The sequence below is a fragment of the Rhea americana genome, unplaced genomic scaffold, assembly GCF_003343005.1.
Source record: "Rhea americana isolate MKP2758 unplaced genomic scaffold, rheAme1 scaffold_173, whole genome shotgun sequence".
NCBI classification, from domain to species: Eukaryota; Metazoa; Chordata; class Aves; order Rheiformes; family Rheidae; genus Rhea; species Rhea americana.
The window spans coordinates 1,904,486-1,930,365 of NW_028185850.1; the positions used below are offsets into that span (position 1 = coordinate 1,904,486).

At 40.0% G+C, this 25,880-nt stretch overlaps 1 long non-coding RNA gene across 2 annotated transcripts in view; it reads left to right on the forward strand.

The window, feature by feature from the left end:
• Nucleotides 1-23,225, forward strand: part of LOC146597989 (uncharacterized) — a 33,940-nt gene extending 10,715 nt beyond the window's left edge. Inside the window, exons 1-3 of one of the 2 annotated variants that reach the window (XR_014895364.1) lie at nucleotides 12,389-12,480; nucleotides 13,485-13,582; nucleotides 23,116-23,225. This is a non-coding gene — a long non-coding RNA (uncharacterized LOC146597989). Of the gene's footprint in view, nucleotides 1-12,388; nucleotides 12,481-13,484; nucleotides 13,583-23,115 lie in introns of those variants that run through there. The other variant, XR_014895363.1, reaches the window with a different exon arrangement.
• Nucleotides 23,226-25,880: the final 2,655 nt, after the last annotated feature.

Here is a 25,880-nt window from a genome sequence, read left to right on the forward strand (position 1 = left end):
CATACAGTTTTCCCTCCTATCCATCTCTTCTGGCATCTTTACACCTTTTTTAGGAAAAACCTAAGAGCCCAGCAGAGACAATCTCCTGCTCACCAAGGCCTATGAAAGTCGTGGGAGGACAGCTGGGAGGAGAGGTAGCAGCCCCTTTGGGGCACAGCACAAGGAACTGTGTGACCATAGACATAGGRTAGCGCAGCTCAATTCCCAGAGAATTCAGCAGTCACAGTAGCAAGTACTCAAGTCTCTACTGAGCAAGTGACAACACTAGTCAAAAGCTTACAATTGGGCTTTTTACTAGGCCGTCAAAAATATCCCATCGTACAACTGATCTGTCAAACRTCAGGTCTATGCTTCAGAGCCTAGAAGCATTACTGTTTTTCAGTGTCACTTCTTACAAGAAATGTTTAACATGGCAAAACAAAACAATTTTCCATGACTTCTGAAAATGAAATTTTTTAGCTTAAGTCACCATAAACTCCCAATTTCAGACAGGTATACAGCAGACAGAATTTCAGCTTAAATCACTACATTCTCATGCACTTAAAAGCAACCAAAATTTTTTTTCCAATAGAAAGCAGGTAGCAACCTCAACTCTAGGATTCACCTAGAACCACTTAGTTTGCACTCATAAGCTCCACCTATTACAAATAATTGCTGATACARAGGAAGGACTTATTTCAAGGATGAGAGTTAAGGATGAACTAATCTGATGACACCCTATCTTCACAGTTCTTGATTTCTCAGCCATAACGTGACTATTAGAGGTACCCTTCACTGTCTGCATTTACAGTACTACTGTGCCCCCTAGAGCCCCAAATATCATGTTCAACAACTTAGGATTCCCTTAGCTTGCTAGGTATTTAACACATCCTATAGATGTTTCAAACTGATTTAATGTATTGAAAAGCCAAGAGCCCTAGTTAAAATATTCTCAGTGAAATTTACTTTCCATTATGTCCTTCAGTTGCCCTTCAGCTGGCAGTTTAATGTGAGAGCTGTTGGACTATTTATAGCAGACATTTTAATCACACTTAGGTATTTATAAAACATCCTGCCTAGTGAAGGCTTCCATGATCTGCTTTCAATCACTTCTACTGATTGTGAAGGGTATATAATATCTGAGGCACTGAGGTGGATCAGCAAACTAGGCACTGATTGTTAGATATGGATTCCACATATGCTAAAAGATGCAGCTGAACTATACTGCAAATATTTAAGAAACAGATGTAATGATGCAGACATTCAGTAGTATAACCTAACTTAATTTCCTTGAGGGTCCATTTATGTCAGTTGAGAACCTTACCTCTTCTTACACAAATTCCAGAAGAATACGTTAATAGAAAAAGACATTTTCATGCAATCCACAAAGCATACCTCCATAATTGCCAGGAATTCTCAAATTAACACTGTATTCCAAAATTTTAGCACAATATCAAAGCACTGATGCTGAGCTATGCTCTTTATCAGTATTCAATTTACTAATGAATGCACCTACAATTAATTAAATAACACATAAACATGACATAGTCAAATATGTCTWAAAGGATAAGAGAAACAATAGTTAAAAACAAGGTATAAAACGTTTAGTAAAGAGAGGCTTTGGATCTGCTTATTCAGCATCAATAAAAGCAAATTACTTCCTTACCTTGAACTGAATCAAAAGAAAACAGTGCCTTTTCCATTCTTTAATTCTTTGTAACTTTTTTAGAAGCTATCCATACTATTTGTTTAGCATTAAATTTTGAACATTACACGTACCTTTTCTTATCACCGTTCTGCACTAACTGTACTTATTTTTTGTGTTACTGTTCAATATTTCTTCTAATATGTCTGAGAAATCTATGTTCATTTGCTTGTTTCTGTTTGAGGCATCATTGTCCACAGGAAAAAAAGAATATACCCCTTGCAGTCAAGTCCTGAGCTGTTTCTTCAACTTAAAGAGAATGTACCGTTGTGTAACAAACAGCAAAGTTCCTCTCATATGGAGATGTTATCTGATAGACACAGCAAACATTGTATTCACTGTGTCTGTATTTCCTATCTTACCCTTATCTGTATGGCAATATTTTTTTTCCCAAAGGAAAGAATCAAAAAAAAGAAACATAAATTTTGGGGGAGTTTTATTTTCAGGGATTATATCAAAATTATTGATAACGGTAACTTAAATTTGAACATTTAGCATGAGCTAGTGGGAAGCTTTTTCCCCACATGAACCACAATCAGAGTTTATGGCAATCTTAACCGTAAAGTAAAAAATAATTTTACTTAACCACATAAAATCATTTATTTCTCCACTCATTTGAGAAAGTACAAAGGCTCTTTTTCTTTTCAAGGAGCGTATCTCAAGCTGTTGATGGAATATTGCCATTCAGTCACTACTACCAAATTACATCCCTATGTGGAGCATGACTACCGAATAAAAATAGTCAGCTATTCAGGGCAGAATGTGATGACTCTGATTGTTCTGTGTCCTGCTTGAAATGGCCTTGGGTACTACAAGTATTTAATCAATGATAAATACMAAAGGGTTTTGATAAATGTAAAAGGGTGTTATTGCATAACCAAAAGACRTACAATGTATTGTGTGGACAGGGTAAATTATTGTGGAACACATTTCTACCTTTTTTTGTTAATAGTAGTAGAGATCAAGATCTTTTATAATGAAGTTTGTAAAGAAATTTAGGAACCTTTCTTTTTAAAGCTATGTATAAAGTTCTGTTGTCCTCAACCTCAAATGAAAGTGTGGTTTAGGGGAAACAAACAGCATTTGTCAAAGGTAACTCATCTGATCAATGGCAGTGCCCTAAAGCACAGCAGTGCTTTCTCCTTTCTCTGAGCCAGGCCTGATTTTCACACCTGCTGCTGGGTGCAGCCATCGCTGAGCTGGCATCCTGCAACAGTCCCCAGCTCAGTTCTGCTGGGGCAGCTCAACATTTCTCTTTGACACTACCATCMTATCAGCGTCCTCAACTGAAACCAACTCACTTTTCATGGCTTTATGTCTTGTTTTAACTCTGTAGCTTGTACTGTCTCCTTTACCTGCCTTTTACAACCTCCTCAGCCGCTCACAAGGCCCAGCAGCACCAAGTCCCACGTAGGCTGGCCTCCTCCTCTCTTTAYGGGCCAGATGAAAGTTTCCAGGGAGCTCTGCAGCGGCCGCATCACGGTGTCTCAGCCCTGCCAAGAGGAGCCACTTGCAGACAAGTTGCCAAGCCCTAGCGCATGCTGGGATAAAACAAGGCCCGGCACATCTGCAGCAAACATTTGCTGTTTACCTAGCCATTAACCCCCTTTTCTATAAGCATTCTTCCTCGCGCAGCAGTTACGCACCCTTCTACAAACGCAAAACCGAGGCTCAGCATCGCGCAATGGTTAAGTGTTTTCGCAAATCCACATCCCCTAGGTGAAAACTTTGCTGAGTCGGTACAACCGTGGGACCCTGGTGGAGCGGACGGTCCCCAGCTTCGCCCGTGCCCCCGGCGGCGGAGGGGCACTGACGGGGCCGGGGGGAGCCCAGGTGCCGGCGGCGAAATGGCCGCAGCCGCCGCGCCGGGCTGCAGCGGGCACCTCGGGCCGCTGGGGGCTGCTGTGGGGCCGGGGCCGCGGCAGCGCCCTCCGGCTCCCCGCGGCGGGTCGATCCGCCGGAGGTGAGGGGCTGCCGCCCGCCGCCCCGCGGCTCCGCCACGCTTGGTCCCATCGAAATGGCGGGCCGCGGTGCCGCTGTGGAGGGGGGCGCGCTGCGCGGGCCCTAACGGCTGCAACGGCCGCAACGGCCGCCGGGCMGCGCCCCGAGTCTGCCGCGGTGCCGGCGGCCCCGGTGCCCACGTCCCTCGCGTGGCACCCAGTAACCTGCCTCTGCAGCCGTGCCGCGAAGAGGCTTTGAACTAACGCTTCGTGCTGGTTTATGTGCCGTTTACCTGCATTACCAGGGYGCGGGGGCATCAGGAACAAACTGCATGCCTAACCCTGACGTGTTGCCAGGGAAGAGTCAGGGTTTTGGGGTGCAGGCGGCACAGGCGAGGGCTGGGTGGGGCTTGCGCCGGGGCACTGGCCCGCATATCCTCRCAGAAGGACCTCGCATCCTCAGGACTGGGGCCTCTCGACGTGCTGYGTACCCCCCTCATCTGGCTGGCTTATGAGGGACAGCGTAGTTTGGGAGGGATTCCGCCTCCCCCCAAAAAAACTTTTCAAGGAAACTCATCAGTTTCACATGGTAGCAAGAAAACRAGCCCAGCAGAGGCACGGATAATTGGCATGAGGGCTTCCTTCTTGCCTCAGGCCATACTGGCCRTGCTGATGGCTGCATGGTTTCATAACCATGTGCAGGTTTATGTAATATGAATAGTTGGATAAGGAAGCAACCTGAATTACCCTTTTTTCCCCCCTGCAGCCACCATCTTCTGTGATTTGAAGGCATTCATTGATTTCTAGCAAATGTGCCAGCTAGATGCAATAAAATTTAATAATTTTAACAAGCAGTTATCTAGCTCCAAGCAATTCATTTATCTTGTTCACATTTCAGTTGCAATACTTACTGTTAGTGCAGGTTGGCTTTTAAAATAGTACTCTGTAATGCACTTTATAATCCAGTGAGACTGTGCAATCTTGCATCTGCTTGCAAAACAATAAAGTACTATACATCCTTCGCTGAGCTACAGCAATTGGCTGYGCATGCTCTTAAGTCATTTTAAAGTAAACTGCTATCAGAATTTCAGCATAGTTTATGCTATGTATGGGATGGAAATTAAGCATTTCAGGGTTTTGCACCTCACCCTTGAGATCCCATTGACTGTGTGTCTTTAAACACCTCAATACCTTTAAAAATGTGATCAAGCTGAAAGGAATTAGGGACAGAGTTGCAGCTGAATTTCATTTGGGTATGGCTACATAGCTCCCTGGAAAATTCCTTCAGAATCTGTTAGTCTCTACTTCAGTGTTTCTCCTTCATTTGTTTTACGTCTGGGAACATGGGGATAAGGATGCTTTTGTTTTCCATTTTGTTCTGTCTGTTTAGACTGGTAGTCCCCACCCCAAAAGAGCTATCGCTATGTGACTAGACAATGTCTGGCACAACAGGGCRTCATATCCGTGCTGTAAAAATGCTAGATACCAGAAAAATAAGCATCTCCAGTATTAGTAAGGCACCCATTGCTCTCCTGTCCAAACACAAAAGATAGGGATGTTTCCCCTTAAATCCAACTAATCCTCAAAAGTAGGATTGTTCATGTTTTGCATGCTCTGTGTAGTAGCCTGGGCTTAAAGATGCTATAAACGCCATAGTGTCATAAATTGTCCTGTTCCTGACGTTAAGACTAAATTTAAACAGCAAATTGTGGAGTTAGGAGCAAAACTGAAGTAATCAACAGGGATGTGTTTAACTTTCCATTTGTGCTGCCCCTACTGTTGATTAAGGCTTATCTGCTCTTTGGTGTTTGTCATTAAAAAAAAAAAAAAAAAAGTAAGTTATGGAACACATAGCGCCACGTTCCAGTCAAATGCTTTAGCAAAGGCTGCTGTTATGAAAAGGATTTTCTAATAAGGGGAATAATGATCTTCAGATTCTGACCTCCTGGCACGGCAGTGAGATTTATCAGGAGGGGCATGTGACTAGTTAAGACACACAGCCCCAGCTTGAAGGAAACAGCTGCTCATTTCATGCTCTAGCACTTGGCAGCTGGACAAGGAAGGGTGATGTTTGTGTTGAATACCTCTGCAGAACCAAGTACAGTAAGTGATTTTCCTTGTTTTTATTTTTTTCGAGACTGCCACTGCTTTCCTATTTTCATCTTGGACGTCTTGTGAAAACACTTAAGGGTGAGGCATATTTTTGTCACCTCATTGATAAACAGTCATTCAAGCTTCGAATGTCTGTATTTTTCTGAACTATTATTAACATGGGCATTGTCCTCGCTGTTGCAGGAACCAGACAGGTACCGTATTTTGTCCTAATGCTAGCCCAGGTGGTGGGGGGGAATGGTGTTTCGTTTACTCAGATGTTGGTATGGAGAGTTTGTTTATGGTAAATGTATTTTCTCCATAGAGCTTGTTAATGGGTTAACGATGCAAGTTGAGGATAGAGCAATTACRATATTTGCCTTGAAAGTACTGAAATAAGGGATTGATGAAGGTATACCATCAAAATAGTGTGATCAGTCTGAAGAGAATTGCTTGTGACTAGTTACTGTTCTGAGATAAAGGAAAGAAGGTAGCAACATATATACAGGAGAGCAATGAAGATGCACTGATTAAGATGTAATTGATTGATTCTGGAGAGTAATACATAAATAGACTGTGTAAATAAAAAATCCTCCCTAAAAACAGAGAGTGAGTCTTCTAAATATCTCTAGGTTTTTAATTCAATTTATTTTTGTATACTTGCGTTTTTGAGGTTTTTGTTTCATTAATGATTGATTTCCCCATCTGATATTTTGTCTATTCTAGTCTGAAATTTTGCTTAAAAACACAAGAATTAGAGTACTGGATGTACACATATATATAAAAGAACTTTTAATCAATTATTTATGTAGAGATGAACTGGTTTTTTTGCAATAAGACTTAAGAATCGGAACAAATGAATGAGTAATAGAGCTTGATATGTCAGAGACTGAAAGGTGCCAGGTGCTTTAGAGAAGATTAAAAGGGGCAGGGGTAGAGAGCAATGGGATCCTGGTGAGGAAGGTGTCTATCAAGTCAAAAGGCCTGAATTTCAGATCAGAATGAAGAGTAAATACTGGGAGGTTTACTGGATCCGGTGGTCCTTTCTTTAAAGATATATAGAATAATCCTGATTTGCACATAGAAAGAGAAACTTTCTTTATTCATTCCTGAAAACTTTTTTTTTTCCTTTTAAACCATAGTTTATGGCTTTGCCAGTGAAATGGAAATTTTATGGGAAAATGTCARTCAGTTCCTATTGTTCACAAAAACAGAAGTCTGCCTGGCTTCCTGCCTGTTCTTGTTGTTGAGGGTAGGCTGCCTCTGCACCAAGAGCTYGGGTGCTCTCAGGCTGTGGTTTTACCAGAGCCCTCCCACACCAGTGGCACATAAGGCCATGGATGCGACAGRCCTATGGGGCCCGAGGTGCCTGGCGTTGCCCTCAGGAGCTCCAAAACCTTGGAGCACTGGCTGCAACATAGCTTCTCAGGCCTGTCCAAGTCTCCATCCCAAGGCAGGAGGAATAACAAGGCTGCCCTTGCTTTCCTATACAGKCCTCAGAGGGACTCTCGTTTTCCTCAGAATTTCTGAAGAGTAGAAATTCTTCATTCTGAGTAGTGCTAGTCCACTGTGTGATTGCTTCCAGACAGGGTATTTTACATTTTTGGTGAATGTTCTCTGTTGAGCAAGTTGCCAGGCCAGTTGGAAAGCTCGGATGAAGGACCATGCTTTGATCTTAATTAAAGCCCAAATCCACCAGAAAATGGATAGAAGCTCAGACCATTCCTGCTGCACCTTCTTCCCTAGCTCTAGCACAACCACTGAGCTGGGTTGTAAAGCCACCTGGTTCTGTATCAGCTGGATTACTATCCTGCTGTAGATGTATCTTGTGCACTGATGTTATTCTCAGGCCTCTCTGGCAAGTGAGTGTAATATAAAAGAGAACTAATGATGATTACATAGTAAAAATTATGTAACTGCACTGGTGAGCTCACCTTCAGGTAACAGTACCTATGTCTGAAAGCACCCTGCCAAAGCAGTCATTGAACTGTCTCAGAAATCATGGTAAGGGGAGCTGAGTCTTGTGCTTCTATACAATTGGTTATTGAGGTCATTTACAAAAGGAGAAGAAACATCACTCCGATCTGCAAAATTTAAGTTAAACAAAACTGCTCTATCTACAGCTTCCAGCCATCATTACTGTATCTTTTCTTCAATAAAATTCAAGATTAATGACTAGACATTTAAATCTGTCCACAAAACAAAGAAAACTTRAGCAACAACAGCAACATTACAAGATTCTCAAGGCTGCTATTATTTTAATCATTACCTCCAGCTAACTTTATTAGGGATCATTATTGTTAAATGCAGACAGTGTACTTTGAGAGATGAGAGTATTGCAGTCTTCCGATTCTCCTCGTATTGTGGCCTTCCTGATGAATTCCAACTGCAACATCTCTTATTGCAGTACCAGTTATTGGATACCATTGGGGCACATGGAGATTTTAWAGTTAGGCAGCAGATACAACCTCTGTATCACCATCCTCCTGTAATTCAATATCCTTATCTTGTGGAAACTCATGGGCTCAGCTTTTTGAATATACTCTCCACTATGTTCATGTAAGACAAGGCAGTTCTGTAGAGATATGAAGTACACAAATTGAATTTCTTCCTGCTTTGTCCTGAGAAGTGTTCAGTCCTTACATCTCACATTAACAAAGCTAAATATCCAGATAGCCCAAACAGAAAACAGAAGCCATTCATCTTGGAATTTTTTGTTGATTACATAGTAGAGGATATTTGTTAATGGCATGAATATTTCTGTCCTTCTGCAGAAATTTAGCGCATACTTGTATCACTGAAAGTTTTGAAGGGTTCCTGTTAAATTCTTTTCCTTTTACTCTAAGGAAATGATAAGGGCAGCCATACAGTTCTCTGAATGGGCATGTTACTGCTCTGTAAGAAAACGTCTAGCTGAAGAGTAACCACAGTTTTGCCAGTTCCTCTCTGTAATTGAAAATGTTATTATACACAGGAGCCACTCCCAGGATGTTCCTGAGTAAAGAGAGGAAACTACTTTTAAAAATACCCATGGAGTACGTGTGTGATTTTCTTTTTCTCTGAGCTGTCTGCACCTAGCTACAGAATATATGTACAGGTAATCTAAACAACTTACACAGAATTAGTTTTCTGTTAAGATATTTATGTTTTGTTATGACATACATTATGTCATCAATTTGGCAGATATATTTTCAAGTTGGCCCTTTATTTTAAGTCAGGAAAGGCAATGTATTTGGAGATTAGCTGTTGTACTGTACAATACCTGAGTGTTAGATTAAATAAAAAAGCTGCTACAAATTGTCAGGTCTTCTGCTTTTGCTGTTCATTGCTCTTATGTCTGTGCTGTTTTTCTATTCAATGTAAATGGTCAATGTAGTACTGACTTTTCATTACTATGATTGCTTATTGGTGTAACGTATCTAAATCACCCATTACTGGGTCAGAGGAGTTGAGGCAGTGGGTAACTTTTTCTCTTGTGATAGAGATGAAAGAATGTCAGCTATAAACACTAGTAATATCAACAAAACAGACTTGGTCAGTCCAGATAAAAAAAACTAATCCTGAAAACACGTAGATATTTGTTGAGCTGAACTCATGAGTGGTCCCATCAGAAAGTGCAACTTACATCTAAGCATATATGGGGTCAGGATCAAAGTGTGGGGGTGTGGAAATACCCACACCACTGATGTTTACAGCTCAGCAGAAAATACAGTTTCCCTTGAGAATTACTCTGGTTGTTTTGGTGGCCATCTGCTGTCTCACTTCTCTGAATCACCGCTCCCCTTGCTGCTGTTTCCTCTGACCGCATTCAAATGGGATGAAATGTTTGACTCTTTCTCTAGCCTGTACTCTCCCACCTGTGATTTATGTATATTCTCCTTACTAATGATCTGGAGTTTCTCAGCAATGGGGAAAATGTTTCAACATCTGAAGAATCTGCCAGGCGTAATAATCTGTGCAAAACTGAGCTATTCTTGTTCAGATATTTTATATTTTTAGTTCCTACAAAGAGAAAATAACCCTATCATCTTAAATTAGCACAAATCTCATATTAGTGATTCAGCAGTATGCCCACTTTGGTCTACCACAAAAGCCATACCAAACTCAGTATACCAGGAGCTAACACATATTGACATTACATGTTATGTATATCAATACATTTCCTTATACAGCTCCTTCCGCTACTGTTAAAACTGCTTCTCTTTTCAATCTCTACTGTGGAAGGAGATGTTTCACACAGAGTAGTGGTGGCCTTGTGCGAGAGAATCAGGAGTGCAGGAAATGTGTGCACAAACAGTTCCCATCCAGAATCTGCTAGAACAGGAATTTTCCATTCCTTTTGAGATATATATATATATATTCTTCACCACACCTGAGGCAGATTAATGGGTTTCAGTGTAGAAATCAGTTCTAGAGACCAATAACTAAATAAAACATGTATGACATGGTCAAACAGATTGAGTTGTGGCTGATAGTGGGTATATCTGCGTGTTTGCTAAACATGCTGCTGAAGTGGTCTTTGACCTGAGGTTAAGTATTTTCTTTGCTGTGTTGTTCTCTTCTTTTTTATATTTTATAAAAAGTCATAGCATTTCTGCTGCTTAGTCTCCATTCTCACTGACCATAATTTCCTTAATCTGAACCAGCATTGTTATAGGTGGGCTTTTATTCATAGCCTATCATTCATTGCTAGATTCTTTTTACCCACCTGGTAGGCTAAGGTAGTATGTATATCCACCCAACCCGTCGTCTTGATGCTGGTTCTTATAACATGCATTGATGAGTTCTGTTTGTTTTTCAAGGACCCAGTGTTTGAACCAGGAGCTTGCCTGGAAATTTCTCAGTTTGCTGGTGGGAGGGAGGAAAAGCAGCTTATACATGTAAGTGATTTGATGTCAGTGGAGCAAATTACATCACATATCTTTGCTGAACTGGGGCTTGAGTCACCCTTTACCACCTGGATATATAGTGATTGTTGTCATCCAAATCGGAATAACGATGACGTTCCAGCCTTATCACACGGTTCATGAAATAGCTTCCTTAAAAAATAATAATAATCTCATCTGCTTTATGATATCTTGCCTACTTTAGCTTGCTTACTCATGGGCTGCTTCACCAAGCTCATGAACACATACTTCCTGAAACCGCTGCACCCTTCCTAAAACTCTTGGTTTCCAGGCCCTGCCCTAATGACTGTCAGTGTATTTTTATCTTAAGTAGGCATTGGGGCAGGAACTGGAATTCTTTTTTTTTTTTTTTTTTTTAATTTTTTTTTTCCTTCTTCAGTGAGCACTCCTCCCCTTAAATTGTACATTTTTGATCTTGCTTGCTTTTTCCCTGCAGTCCAAAAGGTTTTATTATTTCATTTAATTGATGCACCAGTGCAGGCAAATCCACTCTGGAGTCTCAGCCAGGGCAATGGGAGATTTCCAGTTTTTCTGCTAAAGGAAAGAACTGATCCTGTATCTCTTCTTACAGCTTTAATGAGTATTTGGAGGTCTTGGATGAAGACCCTGAGCATCTTCACTGCCCCTATTCTGTATGGGGCTGGTGTGCAAGGTGCGACCACAGGATGCCTAACACAGGCAARGCAGGCGTTCCCCTGGCATATGCATCCCAAAAGGGCTTAGGACTGATCCTAAGCAGAGAGCTGCTCAGAGTTTTCCTGACGCTGATATCCTTCTGGAAGCACAGAGTTTGGCATCTGGGAGGTCTGATAATGAAAATGGAGAGAGAGACTAGAGGCCCCGGGTGCCTCCCGCACTGCAGGCACTTGGTGGGACAGTGAGGGCAAGAGCGAGATGCTCACCAACACCTGGGCCCTGGAGCGAGAGGGGAGACGAAGGCGAGTGCTGGGGCCTTTCTCTGATCTCGTTCTCAGGTCACAATTTGGAAGCAAGAGGAGAGAGAAGGTTTTTAGGTTAAAGTGTTGAGTAATGGCTCTTGCAAGGTGCAAACTGCTGTTTGATGTCTGCGTTTCAAAATCGGCTCCTTTGGGAATTCTTGCACTGATTTAATTATATTGGTTCAGAAATTAGTGTAATCTCTGGCTTGAGCACAGATTATCTGGTAYACTAGTGGTCATATAAATATAGTTCGTACCTGTAAATAAGCTTGAAAAGGCATGAACCGTTTTGAAAATGTGATTTCAGCAGCAGTGAGTCTTTCAGTGCTGAACACTGTGCTGTACTGGGGGAGGGGAAAGGAACCCCCAAACCTCTAGCTCATAGCTTTGTAATTATTACTGGAGTTGAATTGGTGAGGTAAGCAGACCCCTTCCAGAAGTTCTGACAAGCTCAAATTTGATAATTAAATGCTGAAAGGGAAATTATTACCAGTTTCCACTATAAATACAAAGCAAATAGGCATGGGTTAATTTAATAATTGTCTGCAAATTACTCTCTAGGGCAACAGATATTTTGGGATGGCCTGAATCAGATACTGGAAAGGTGTTATGCTACCAGTTATGTCCATGGAAATAGGGGGTGTATGCACAGATGATAACATACAGCCAGAGAGAGGACTGGTGGAGGATGAGGTTCTCAACTGTTACAGCTAACAGCAGCTGCTTCAGTTGCTTTTCCAGTAATGGCAACTCTTTGACAATATAATAGGTATAGCATCTGTATAAAGTATGCATTTTTAGATTTTCTACTCTTTTACAGGAGAGGAAATACTGTTTGATGCTACAAATATGTGAATTTTACAGCATTAGAGCATTGTATGTTAGAAAATGAGCCCTGCAAACACAACCAATTCTTTTTGGTAAGATTTGCTTTTCTCAAGTCCTATAGTAGCTCCATGTTCTGTAGTTGAGAAAGTGGGATAGTTGTATAGCTGCAATCCTGTCTTAGATATTCTTGCATTTAAGAAATATTTWACTAACAAAATAATCTGAACAAGCTAAAGATCAAAGTTACTTGTTTAATATATTACTTACTAAAGCAGTCTGTAAGATGCTTTTCCTCTTTTTCATTAAGACAGATTGTCTTTTACACCACACAGACTCCTTCCCCTTTTTTAATTTATCTCASTGTTTTGTATACTCTTATATATAGCTCATCTTCAAATAAACCTATGTTTGTGTTTCAAGTCTTTTGATGAGAAACATCTTTGTTGCTATTATTCTTTTTTWAAAAAAGGCATTTAACCTCTTGGCTGCAAACTGTCTTATTGTTAGGAAGGTACTTGGTTATTAATAAAACTCACTCTGTGCYAAAACCAGGGATATAGGAATTAACTGCAGTGACACTGCTCTCATATCCTGTACTGTCAACTTCTCGTTGTTTCATAAACGGTCTTAGAAGCTTGCTGTCTATGTTCATGCAGTTGTACAGACAGTGTGTGTTTCTTGGTAGACTGCTAAGTAAGAAAATAGATTTCAGTCAGCAGACTGAAACTTGCTTTGTTACCTCTGAAAATGAGTATAAAATCTAATAAGAAAAGTTAGGGCAAATAATCTCTTGTCTGGTCTTCTCTTTATTAGGCTTAATATTTTTGTTGAGGCTTAATATTTTAATGACCTCTAAATTTCTCCAGGAAATAGTATATACCTGTGTTTAAGATATTCCCTCTGCAGCATTAAGGAATCAGAAGCCTGCCATTGTTTTACCATTCTTCCCAGGGGAAACTTGTACAAAAATAAGTAGATGTAAGGAAGGAAAACTGCTTATTTGTTTTGCTGTCCAGGGTCTGTTGATAGAACTTCTCAGTTCTAAGAAAGATGCTGGCTCTCCTCTGACTCCAGGTTGTTTTTTTTATTCCCCCAGCTTTTCTGCAGGCCTGCTTGCTTATGAGCTGTGAGTCATCAGAGACTTCTACAGATGCAAAACCATAACACTGCACCAGGCAGGCGTCCCTGACTCATGTGAGTGTGCAGTAGACAGCAATTTGCATGAGCTGCTAGGATCACGCAGCATGTCTGTCTACTATCATGTGTGTCTGTCTCTGTAATCTAGCACAYCATTTTAATTTGCATTCTCTCCTTAAAGAGCATCAGCTTGGCAGTGAGTGGAAAACTGCCACCAGGGAGTGAGCTGCGATGCTGACCGTTAGCAACTGGTCCATGCTCTCTCCCTGCATGAGATCTATTAGCACATCTGTGGGAAAATAGCAGTTACATGTGAACCATTTTCTACATCCATCAAAGGGAAAATGAYGGATGAGTCTATTAGAAAGACACTATAGCAGCCAAATTAGGAAAAGGAGCCCAAGTCCTGTTCTGCCCCTCTGTTCTTTTAACTCTGTCCTGCTCCTCTGCCAGACATGCAGCTTCCCATTACTTCACCTTCTGCAAGCCTCTTCCTGCCTTTATTGTTTTGCCAGTTGCTGYCTTCAATTTACTGCACTGATAAGTACTTCTCAGGCTGTAAATGTATGGTCAAGATATTTCTAAAGTTGTCCCAGGTTTTAATTGTGGTTAAGAAAGGTCAGCAGCAAAACTRTGCTCTCTACAAGAAGAGCCACTTCTTATACCACGATAGGTACAAGATTTATTAGATGTAATTGCAGTTGTTGCAATCTTCAACTATGAAAATTCAAGAAACCAGAAAAAGTGAGAAATCTGATTCAGCCATTGATACTGAAAATGATAACAAGTAGTAGGAGTTGAAGTCTCCCTTCGATGGTACCTGTGACCACAGAAAATTATTTTATCTTCTCTTGATACAAACATAGTACAAAGGTGGAAAAGGGAAGAGGGAATGTGTTTTAACATTTCACTTTCTGGAATGTTTAGAAATTTTCTGTCCTGTTTGGCTGACTAACATGGGTCTGTAAAACTTTACATGCATGACAAGCTTCATATGTGTCTGTAGTTCCTGTGAGTTCATTGTAATGTGTGCTGCAGATGTTTGCAATCTGGCTGTCTGTCACTGTGGGTAGAGAAACTATTGTGTTGTGAGCAGCTATTCTACTGTGGGAAATACTTGGAAATTACAGAATTGTATCTGGTGAAAAAGCTTCTTCCAAGGGAAAATCTATTTGGAAGCCACAGGTTTATCATACAAGATCTTTTGTACAATASTTACTGATCTTTATTACAAGTTAGAGATGCTTACAGTCCTCCTTTGCCTTAAAATTGATTGAGATGTGTACGTAATGCTGACTCTTAGAACTGTCATGAGTCTTGGGAGACTTAACAGCTTCAAAAAAGACATTTCTCTGGGACAGTGTAACTATACAAAATTTCCAGTGTAATAAAAAAGTTTTGTGGAGAAAAAAAGTAAATCACGAAGCTTATCAGAGATAAGCTCTGAGAGTGCTTGTAAGTGTCTCTAAGTGTCAGAGAGCCTGGTAAATAAAGCCTAGGACATATTAATAATCCAATTAATAAACAAATCTATTTTTCTAGCTTGGCTTTAAGAGAATATAGCTGCCATTGGTAAACAATAACAAAAATTTAAAATATTTTGTTACAGAATAGTTAAAAATAAGTGTACTGAGTCATTGCCTTTTAGAACCGAAGAGTTGATTCTTTCCCCATGTTTGCTTTAAAATAACTAAAAATGGCTTCTTTTGGCCTGGTCCGGTGTCCTTAAGGGCATACGACAGTGTGATCAGTCAAGAAGATATGCTGATAGGGATTTTTTTGTTTTATCTTGTTTTCCCTGACTTGATCTATGTGACCTGGTTAATTTATTTGTGAAAGACTGTGAAGAGTTGTTTGCAGGTCTGTGAATGATTAARGTAACTGCCAGAAAATTTTCTTAGGGCCTAAAGACATTAGATGGCTTGTAGAAGTATATCAATTTGATTTGATTTGACTAGGATTAACTTAAAAGGCTATGTGAGCTCTTACTGCTGTTAGCTCTCCTGTCCTTGGACTGTACTTTGGTGGTGAAGACCTTCAACATGCTGAAGAGCAAAGAATTTCGAAAGAGCTGGATCCCCCCATGTCACACATGTTAATCAAATGTTTGATGTATGTAATTTTGTTTTGCTTAACTGGAAAGAGCAAAACAATTTTATGATAAAACTACTGAGAAGCATGGCTGAACATTTGCCTCTGCTTGAACATGAACAGAAGTCCCACTTTAGATCTCGCTTTAAACCTGATGCATTTATAGGAAATTTTACTACCCTGACCAGTGGAAAGTGGAAGTAAAAGGTCATCATCTTGATGTATGAAATAATTAAAAGATGTATGTTCAGTTTTRCTGCCATTATTAGCAGGGGTTCCATTTACAGAGACAAATGCCAACACAGTAAAGTAAGGCAGCAGAAACAGAAGTGGATGGGGAAAACCTGAAGGATGAGTTAACCAGTTCCACAAAACACTAGAATTGCAATTGAGAATGAAATCTTTATTTTTAGTGTCACAGTTATCAAGTTATCCATTATTTTAGGAGATTTATAACTGAGGAAAAATGTGGATTTTATTCTGTCCTCTCAAAAATCTTGACTGTATTTCACAGTAAGAGGTTAAGAGTGCTAAACAAAATGCTGTTTAAGCATTCCTAATCAGGTGACTTTCTGATTCCTCAAAGTAATAGATCGTGTGACACTCCATTAGCATTCCTCATGATTTCTGTAAGCTTCTCTTTTATGTCAGATCAGCATATGTTGTACCCTGTACTCCAATTTGTCAGCATCTACAAGGTATTTTGTGGCTGTGAACTAATAGCTTAGTAATGTATATGRGTGAATCCATTTATCCACTTGGTTTCTTTCCTAAAGTCCTACTCTTTTAACCTCTGTTCCTATAAGAAGAGTACATATATAGGTCTTGTATATCTATGCCCTTTTATTTTAATTTGGTAATGTATGATGTCTTGGTAGTAAATAGCCCAGTGGAGTCTCCTCTCAAAGCTGAGAATAATRAAATACATTTTGGCAATTAGTAACTTGCACACTTCTGCCCTATGGCCACACATGCTCTTTGCTTAGAGATTACACTGGTTTGGGGTAGAGGAATGAAATGGAGTAGGTGAATTTTTTTCTCATATCTTAAGCTGTGGAGCCACTAACAACCTYTATGCAATGTCTCTTGTTAATATGGGGTTTAGCTTTAGCAGCCAATGCAGCATGCACTTAGCCATCCCTCTGCACTCTCCYGTGTTGAGACACAAATGTCCCTGCCTGGTTAGTGCCTTTCAAAGCCCCAATCTCATCCAGAAGAAGAGTGAATTCAACTGGAAGAGTGCAGACAGTTATTGTGGGTCTCCTGGTTTATTGGATAACAGCTGTCCAAAGGTGTAATAGGTCTGAGCAAAGGTGAATGAATATTGGCAAGCCACACTGGTTGAGCCTAACTGAACTTTCGTTATTTCCCCATGMACAGCAGGGCTTGCASCCTGCACGCATGGAGCAGTGCCACRATCTCCCTCTTGTGCTGAGTCCCCACTCCACAAGATAAGCATCACTGGTAAGGCAAAAAATGCGWCACTTTCTGRCCAGCTTGTGATGCTCCATGTGATGCTTGGGGTCAAGGACTGGACCAGAAGCTGTGGCACTAGGCAGCCTGAAAGCCCAGCATCCTTTCCCTTTCCTGTCTAAAATGGTTTTGTCTTGTCGGACCCTGGAGAAACCTGACCATGTCACTTGCTCAGAATTTTCTAAAAATTGAGTTGTGTGTCCTGTAATAAATAAGCTGGTACTGGCAACCTACAAGGAWTATTATCCACTCGGAAGGGAGAGTCTTCAGGAGGGGCAACCGAATACTGAYGTTAACTTTAGCCCATACAGATGTCTCAATTGCACCTATGTGGGCTGAAGTGCAGCAGTTATGTGCCACATCTGGGATTCTTATTAGGCTGATTGCACTAATATGCGGGGACAAGAATCACAAGAAAGGGTCTCATGTGAAAGCCTCACATGAGGAGCAGAGAAACTCTGTCCTGAAGAGCTTTCAGCTGACATGACCAAGGCAGAACAAAGAGAAAAGATATATGGTACGGGAAGTTGTACTTGAACAGTCTCAATTAATTTTTTTTCCCTAGCTACTGATTACCTTTCTCTCTTCAGCTGCTCACATTTAGGGCTCTCCTTCTAGCAGCCAGAAGGTGGAGGCCCTTTAATGCAAGCATTTATCAGCATGTGATGTAGGTTTGGAGGAGGGGTRGAATAGGGGAGGTCTGGCTTACTAAAACCCTTAAGAATGTCCTAATCTTGTAAAGAATATGAGTCTCCTGCATTCAGGCCTCTGGAAAGTTTATGGATGAACTGAGACTGATAGAGGTGCCTCTATGTCAAAGTTGAACTGTTCACATGTGACTGTTTATTGGCCCTAAATAGAAAGAAAATAGCCCACTTTTAATTAATGGGGAAAATGATACATGTGCCTTTACTTTGGCTTGGCTAAAAAGCTGTTTAAATTCCATTTAGTTAAATAAATATTACTCTGTATGTTGAATTTAAGCCTATTTAAACCTAACTTACTGGTTTAGCTTGTGCCTGTAACTGATGTAACTTGCTGAAAACCAACATGAAAGTGCCCACACAGGGATTTGAGCTTCCTTGATATTTTAATATTAAGTTAAATTGCTGTAACTTGTAGGTGTGGACCTCCCCTTAGCAGCCCCCTAGTAGTAAAAGTGGCATCTTTTGGTTTTACCTAAAACAGTAGCCAAGTTAAAAGTTGACTGCATGCTGCCCACTCTGTTCACACCATTTGATGCTTTTGCATAAGACCACAAGTTTACTGATGGTGTATCCTGTTTCTTTTTCTTTTTCTTTTTTTCTTTTTTTTTAAGTATTACAGCTCACCACATCTGTCTCAAGAGCCCATTCATTCACTTTAAATAGATATACCAAGACAGTCCACAATAGAGCCATCTTAAGACTTTAAAAATATAGAACAGAAAACTCAGTTACACTGCATAAGGACACTAAGGAAAAGCCATCTGTTTAAAATAACTGTCTGTGTGCATGTGGTGGTCAGGGTGAGGACAAGACTTGAAACAGATTCTGTGCTTTGTAGTTCTGCCCTTCACAGACTTCTAACCTTTGGGCACATCACTGCAGATGTTTCTGCTCTCCTCCTAACTAGGAAGCGTAATAGCAATAGCATAGCTGTAGCATAGCAGAAATATCAGCAAATAAAGCATGATATACTTGATACATGACTGTGTCCATAGGAATATTATCATTGTATCTGTTATCTAAACTAAGGGGATGCCTTTAGACAAAGCCGTAGGTACTGGTGAAGTGCTAAGGCCTATCTTGATCGTATTGCTGCTGCCTCAGCATCCCCCCATTCTTGACTGACCCCCTGAAATCCCTTCCCAGCATGTTGTTGGTGCTTAACAAGACTTGCAGTGMGGTCTGCTGTTTCAGTAGAGGATTGAGAATGAATAGTCAGGTGGTGCGGGAGGGAATGAATGCCACCTGTGTCCTTAATAGCATCTGTTAACCACAGTTAACTGGACAAGATTTATAATTCCATCTCAAGGCAAAAAAATACTCTTTTAGTTTCATTGTAGTATGCAATCACCTCACTAATCATGTGATTTTATTGGGTTAGCTCTTGTTTTCCTTACCTAGCCTGCCTGACTCATCCTGATACATTTGGGTGGCCTCTCAGAGTTACACTAGCAGCACCTGGGGACAGAGATTCTGCCCCTTATCTCAGTTTGGAAGCCCTGATGCACCTTTGGCAATCACAGTCAATCTTTTAATAGTATCTGTTTATTTCAATAGCTTTTAATTCTTTACGTGTGGTAGAAGTTAATAATCTGTAGCRGTTATTTATAGTATCTTAAGTGTCACTACGTATCTTTATCAGTGAGCAGAGCCATGAATAGTATTAATGGTTTTGCTAGAAATGTAACTCCAAATTCTCATTTCCGTTTTTTATGTATGCCACAAATGGAAACTAGATCTCATACTCTGTTTATTACACTGCCTCTGTCCCAGTGCTATTGAGTGCTCTAACACAACCTAGAGCAGTGTTAGCTCTGATTTGGAAGGTGAGTACCAGTCTTTACTTCTTGTTGTTTCTTCATGTCCAGGGTCTTGTGTTGGCACTGGTTTTGGACCTTGTACTTTGATCACTTTTTTTCTTTCTGTATCTTTAACCTATCTAGTTGAATTTCTCCTTTTTTTTTCTTTAGACACATAAAAGTCATTTGAGATACCATTTTATAGTAGCACTAATATCAAGTCTAAACAGCAACCAGAACACTAAGCATTTATGAAGCATTCATAATGATACTAGAGGGATTTCGAAATTCTTGTGACTCTCTGTTTTCTTTGAGTAGCTGAATGTCTTCATTTACCATGAACAGTAACAGGGCAGAACAGAAATACATGAAGTGTTACAGGAGAGGAGACCCACTGCTTGGTAAGGGACTGCAAAGTATATTTCTATTTTTGAGGGTTTTTCTTCTGACTTGAAAAATCCCTCTCTAGAAGTGGTGCTGTGATTTAATACCATCATGGCCCAGTATAGACAAAACTCTTATTGTTTTAATAGAACATCAGTGCTTAATCACACAAATAATGGCTTAGCAATTGTGGTTGTTGGGGTCTGGGATCAAGAAATGTTACATCAGGTTCTGGCCCAGCCWTGGATAAACAGCCCTAGCCAATGCAACCGGTTTCTTCTCCATAAATTGGCAATGATACATCCTTCCTCTAGAAGCGTTATGAGCATAAAATCCATTCTTGATCAAATGGGCTGTTTGTGAGGAGTGGATCCTGCTAGCCTCMGGATGAAGGTATATAACAGTTGAGTAGCTGGCGTATAGTAATAATAAAAAAGAGCCATGCATTTTTAAGGTGAGCATTACTTGTTGATTACTATATCACTACCCTGATACTGTTCACAGCGGAAGATAGTGACAATGCTATATTATGTTATATGTTATAGAATATGTTCATACTAACAGAGCTKAAAAGATAGATCAAATCTCTTCCACTCCTGTGTTTCATGCTCAGAARTTTTCAAGGATAAGCAGAAATTGTAGTATCTTTTCTCAATTCTGTTTTTAAAAAGTTGACTAAAACAGTATTTTGAAATAACAAATATAAAATTTATGGAGGGATTTATTGCCTATTATTTTTCTCCTCTTGAAAAAACAAAGTCAACTGCAGTTGGCTTTATGAAAAATCAAGCCATTAAGCTTAGAGAAGGACACTGGCATGGTCAAAAAAGGCAAACATGCCCCAAGTGGGATTCTAGCAAAATTTAAGTGCCAAGGGACAAAACTGTGGTCTTGAAAAATACTGCTCAGTTGCTGGCTATCCCTCAAAGCACATAAACCAAGCAAACGCACTGCTTTCTGTACTTTAAATACATGGGAACAAGGGCTGAACTTATTAGTAACCCTGGCTCATGTGTGGCCCAGTCAGCGTACTGGAGTCATGAATCTCCCAGCATTTTTTTCTCTGGTCCCCTCAAGACAACTTTCGCTTTTGCATGATGACACAGTTTTAGGAARAAGGGTTGAGGCTGCCCAGCCTAACATAACAGCTAATGCTTAGGACAATTTCTACTGCAGTGATAAGCACAGGTTTGAAGCCAAGGAGTGCTCTGAATCCAGCTTCCCCTATTTTGAGGTGAGTGCTCTGACTGCCTGCTTTGTTGTGTGAAAGGAGAAGTTTCCCGTTTCATTGCAAATAGGAGCTCAACTTGATTCCTGGAAAAACATATATGTTCCTTCAAGAAGAGGGTCTGCACCATCGAACTTGGCAGGGGAAATGGTTTTCTTCTAGCTTGGAGTAAGGCACTGCAGAGGCAGAGTTTAAAGCTTGTGTCTTTCTATGCGTGTTTGCTGCTGCTGCACATTGAGTGCACTGACTTTTGGAAACTACATGCTCAGTGAGCTGTGCTCATTTAGCACAGAGTCCTGGTTTCCACTTCAGGGCAAAGTGTGTCATTTCTAATAGTCTGTTAGATGGAACCTGAAAGAACTGGCTCTAGGTGCCCCCTTCAAAAGAAGAGTATCTTTGGCTGAATTATGTATATTGAAGGTATCTCAAGCAAAACCCAGCTGCATGCTTAGAGCAACCTGTGCCCTGCAGGACTCTGCAGCTGTGTCTAAAGCGAATTAACCAATGCAGGATGCTTTTCTGGGCACTGGGATGCAATTTCTTCTGCCCTACAGTGTCCCTGACTGGTTACTATTGTCCTGAACGTGTCCCGGGTGCTAGCACACGCAAGCACTGACTAGTTTGCAGATGCTAGGTTTGGGAGACAGAGACATCAATGGTGTAAAATAAGGGCCGACATGTGCCCATGGGAGCACACTTGGTCGTGGTCACTCAGCCATGCAGACCTGGCCTGAGGAAACAGTGTTTTCTCTTCTTCTGGGGAAGTGGGAGTTGTGGCAGGATATGCCTGCTCTCATGGTAGGTGAGAGCTGCCAGAGCCTTGTTGGTGCAGTGACATTTAAGAGAGGATCAGGGCAGTTTGGGAGGAGGTGAGGGACAGTAGTCATAGTGGGACTGAGCTTGCAGGATGAGGTCTGTGACATGGTCAGTTTGAAGAGCTGTGCATCTGTGGGTGAGTTAAAGCAGGGATGTGGGGTGTCAGTGCTTTGCATGACCAATGTTAAAAAGTTATATTATGTGCAGCACCCTCTAAAAAGAAACTTCCTAAAATTCCTACGGTGTTTCACTTCAAAGGCTGGCTTAGCTCTCCTCTTGGCTTTATTCTAGAAAAGGTGCTGGAGGCGTTTTTGATTTGCCATATTCCAAGCATCAGTTAGGGGCTGGGGCAGTGGGACTTAGTCACAGGTTGATAATGAAATATTGATGTCTTCTTTATGTACAGCTGTACAGCTAGCTCAGAAAATTTGTATAGACTGTTTTCTCTGTCTTTCAAGTAAGTGGATGTTTGATAATTAAATGAAGAGTAGATATTCGATACAATTTAAATGTTTCCATAAGTGTTCAGCTTTCTGTAAGTGTTCASCTACTGTAGGAAGGTGCATAAAGAAACAAAAGGCTGTAGGAATAGATCTTAAGGTCTTTTGAAAAATTTCCTTCTAGTTTATTATTAGCTGTGAACTTCATTAAATGTTTTATGTGGTCTGTGCCAATTAAGAACATTATCGTAAAAAGATATCTACCATGAACCAGTAACCTTAGGAAAAAAAAGATTTTTGTTGTGCTTTAAACATAAAAGCAAGGTTATTAACAAAATGTGACTTATCAAGTGTAAATAAAATGGCCTGAACAAAATGTGCGTCATTGTACATGCATGCCCTCATTTACCATCTGGTTTCTGGTTTATGACCCTTGCTATGGATTTATTTTGTGCTAGTGGACAAACAATTGAACAACACTTAAAAATACAAGTTGGACCATACTGAAAACTTACGGCAATCTTTCATGTGCTCTGCATTGTGTGGGGGAAAAACAGTTTATAGAACAGATGAACTGACCAGTAAACATTCCACCCTGATAATGCTTTCGTATAGTCATATAATTATAATTTCCTGTCCTTTCTTTCTCCAGGTTTTCCTTGAAGTCCAGTTAAGAATGCAACCAACAATAAAGGGCAGCTGAAGAAGCAATCTGCTGCTTGGTGAAAATGCCTCTTATTTTCTGACAACGATTAAAGGACAATGGGGTCAAACGCACTTGGGAAGGCTGCAACGTTAGATGAGCTTTTGAACACTTGTATTGAAATGTTTGGTAGGATTTTTCAATATTCTGCTTTGCTGCTGTTCTTGAAATTCATCATAGGATGAATTTCTTATAATGTAACCCCTGCGGTTCTCTGATTTAGCTGATCTTTCCCTTGGCAAACAGTATTTCTGTTCTGTAAAATTTTCCATAGTTCGTTCTGGCCCAGAGTCATATGGGCCAGGATTTTAATCGTATGTATAGCATAGTAAATTTTTTATTCTCCAGATAATGCATACTAGTGGATATAGTGTATTTCAAAATGCTAGCCTTTATCAAGAGGAGTGTTTAGTTAAATTATTCAAGGAGTTACCTTTAAAAAAAGTAGGAATTTATTGCTGGCATTGATCATTGTCTTGAGTGGTTACACAGCTGTTTTTCTGACCAGTCCTTACTCTGAAAGGTTTTCCAAATCATCATGTAATAATTGGCAATAATGTGACTCAAGGCTCTTATAATTTTTTCACTCTTATTAAAAAGTGATATACCAGGTCTGAAGGAAAGAATTGATGAAATAGGCTTTGATCCATAACATCATTAATCACAACATGTCACACTGAGGTCAGTTGAGTTCATGGATATGCTTAAATGCTTTGAATTGGGGCCTAATTCACAAAGCTACTTTTAGATTCTCTTGAAATGCAGGTCAGCTTTTGGTTTAAATGAAGTATTAATTAGTTTTTTTTTYCCCCTTGCGAAGAGAAACAAGTATCTGAAAGCTGACAGCGATTACATGATTACAGGCTAGATCTTGCTACTGGGCCTAATACATCCCCATATATCCAGTTTGGTAGACAACTGTAAGAACTGTTCTAAATACTTAATCAAACGTAGCAGAGTCCATATATTTCATATTTATTGGAAATCATGCCTCTTCCTTCCATATACACTCTCTTGAYAACTGAACTCTTGTGTGTGATTCCTATTTCATACATGCATATCGACTTATTTTTTAGAACAGAAGAAAACAAACRTAAGATTTAAGATACTGAGGCACAGTGATGGTCAGCCAGGCAGCTAGGAACTAATTCTTTCTATAAAGGCTATCTTGCGAAGACACAAGAGTCTCTACTGCAGCTGGAGATCAGACCCTGGGCACAGACATGGCATGTTCCTTTGAAACTGAATTCCTTGAGGCAGATCCCCTTTTTAATAATCTAATTGCTGATATAAAACTGCAATAAAACAAGTATTGTAAGCATATGTACATAAATCATCACACTGGTGGGTGTGGACTTTGGGTGGACTAAAATTAGCATGCAATTTTTATGAACTGTGGTTACTGCAATCAGTCTGATCTTGTATCTTGGGGTCAGCCATCGCTGTTGAAGGTGGAAGGTTTGTTGTTACTTCTACCTCTGACCATTGCCTTTAATTTCTTTTTCTTGTGATATCTTCTTTTGCCATGATTTAGGGTAAAGACAAGTTATAAATGATCCAAGCATTATGAGGATTACAAAAAAAAAAGTTTACGGAAATCTATTAAAATCAGTTGGTTCCTCTGATTTTGCTTCTGCATGTTCTTTGGATTATTGGTAGTTTCTATAACATTTGCCTTAGTGGGGTCCATGGACTGTTTTTCTCAGTATGGCCTGTTGTCTACTCAACTTTTTTTTTTCCTTTAAGTACTTAGCACTCCAATGTAACAATAGTTTTCACTAAAAGAGCATTTGTGTGCTTTGGTCTTGTTTCCTACCTATTTGGTGGACAATGAATGAACATTTTTACTTTTAATACTTTATATTTGACTCCATGTGAAGGATAAAAGCTCCTCACTGGTCATGAAAAATGTAGTTAATTCACCTGTTTCTTTTTTTTTTTTTTTTNTTTTTTTTACAGATGACAAAGGAAATCGGTGCTCCAGCCATTTGCCAAGAACCTTTCTCTTAATGCACAGGTGGTATCTGCCTTCCACAGAATTGGCTGGCAAGCTTCTGTCCACATATCCTTTCAAGAAGTCTTGCAAATTGACATTAGAATGTTAAAAGCTGATTATTTCTGTGGCTACATGTAAAAAAAAATCTGTCAATTAATCAGCAACAAACAAGGTTTTGGGATGAGGTTTTTCAGCCTCAAAGCTTGAAGTCTGTGAGCTTCTTTCTGCTGTTTGTTGTGGACATTGTCCATATGTACAAGTTTTCTGAGGTATACTTTCAATTAGCTTTGAAGAAATAGAAAAATATTTCCAAGGAATCTTTTCAAATATGTGATAGCAGATTGGCATCAGACTCTTAGGAACTTTCAGTGAGTGAAGTACCTAAATGTCATTCATGCCTTTTAGAAATTTCTGTAACCATAAATATTGTATGTTTTATTCAGCAGAATATTCAGGAATAGTATAGAGGCATCATTGTGAGGACAAAAAAATGAAATAGCAGCGAAGAAATAGTCTGTATAGCCTAAGATGCTCTGAAAGTGAATGAGAGATCAGAGCATACTATCGTTATCTCTAGAAGAAAAGTTTAGTACTGTTTTTATTCAGTTGGTCTAGTGCTTGGGAAAATAACACCCATCTTTTAAAACACTAGACACTGCTGTGGTTAAGAACAACATTGCTAAATCAAGACACACAAAGCTTTCTTTAACTAGTCCAC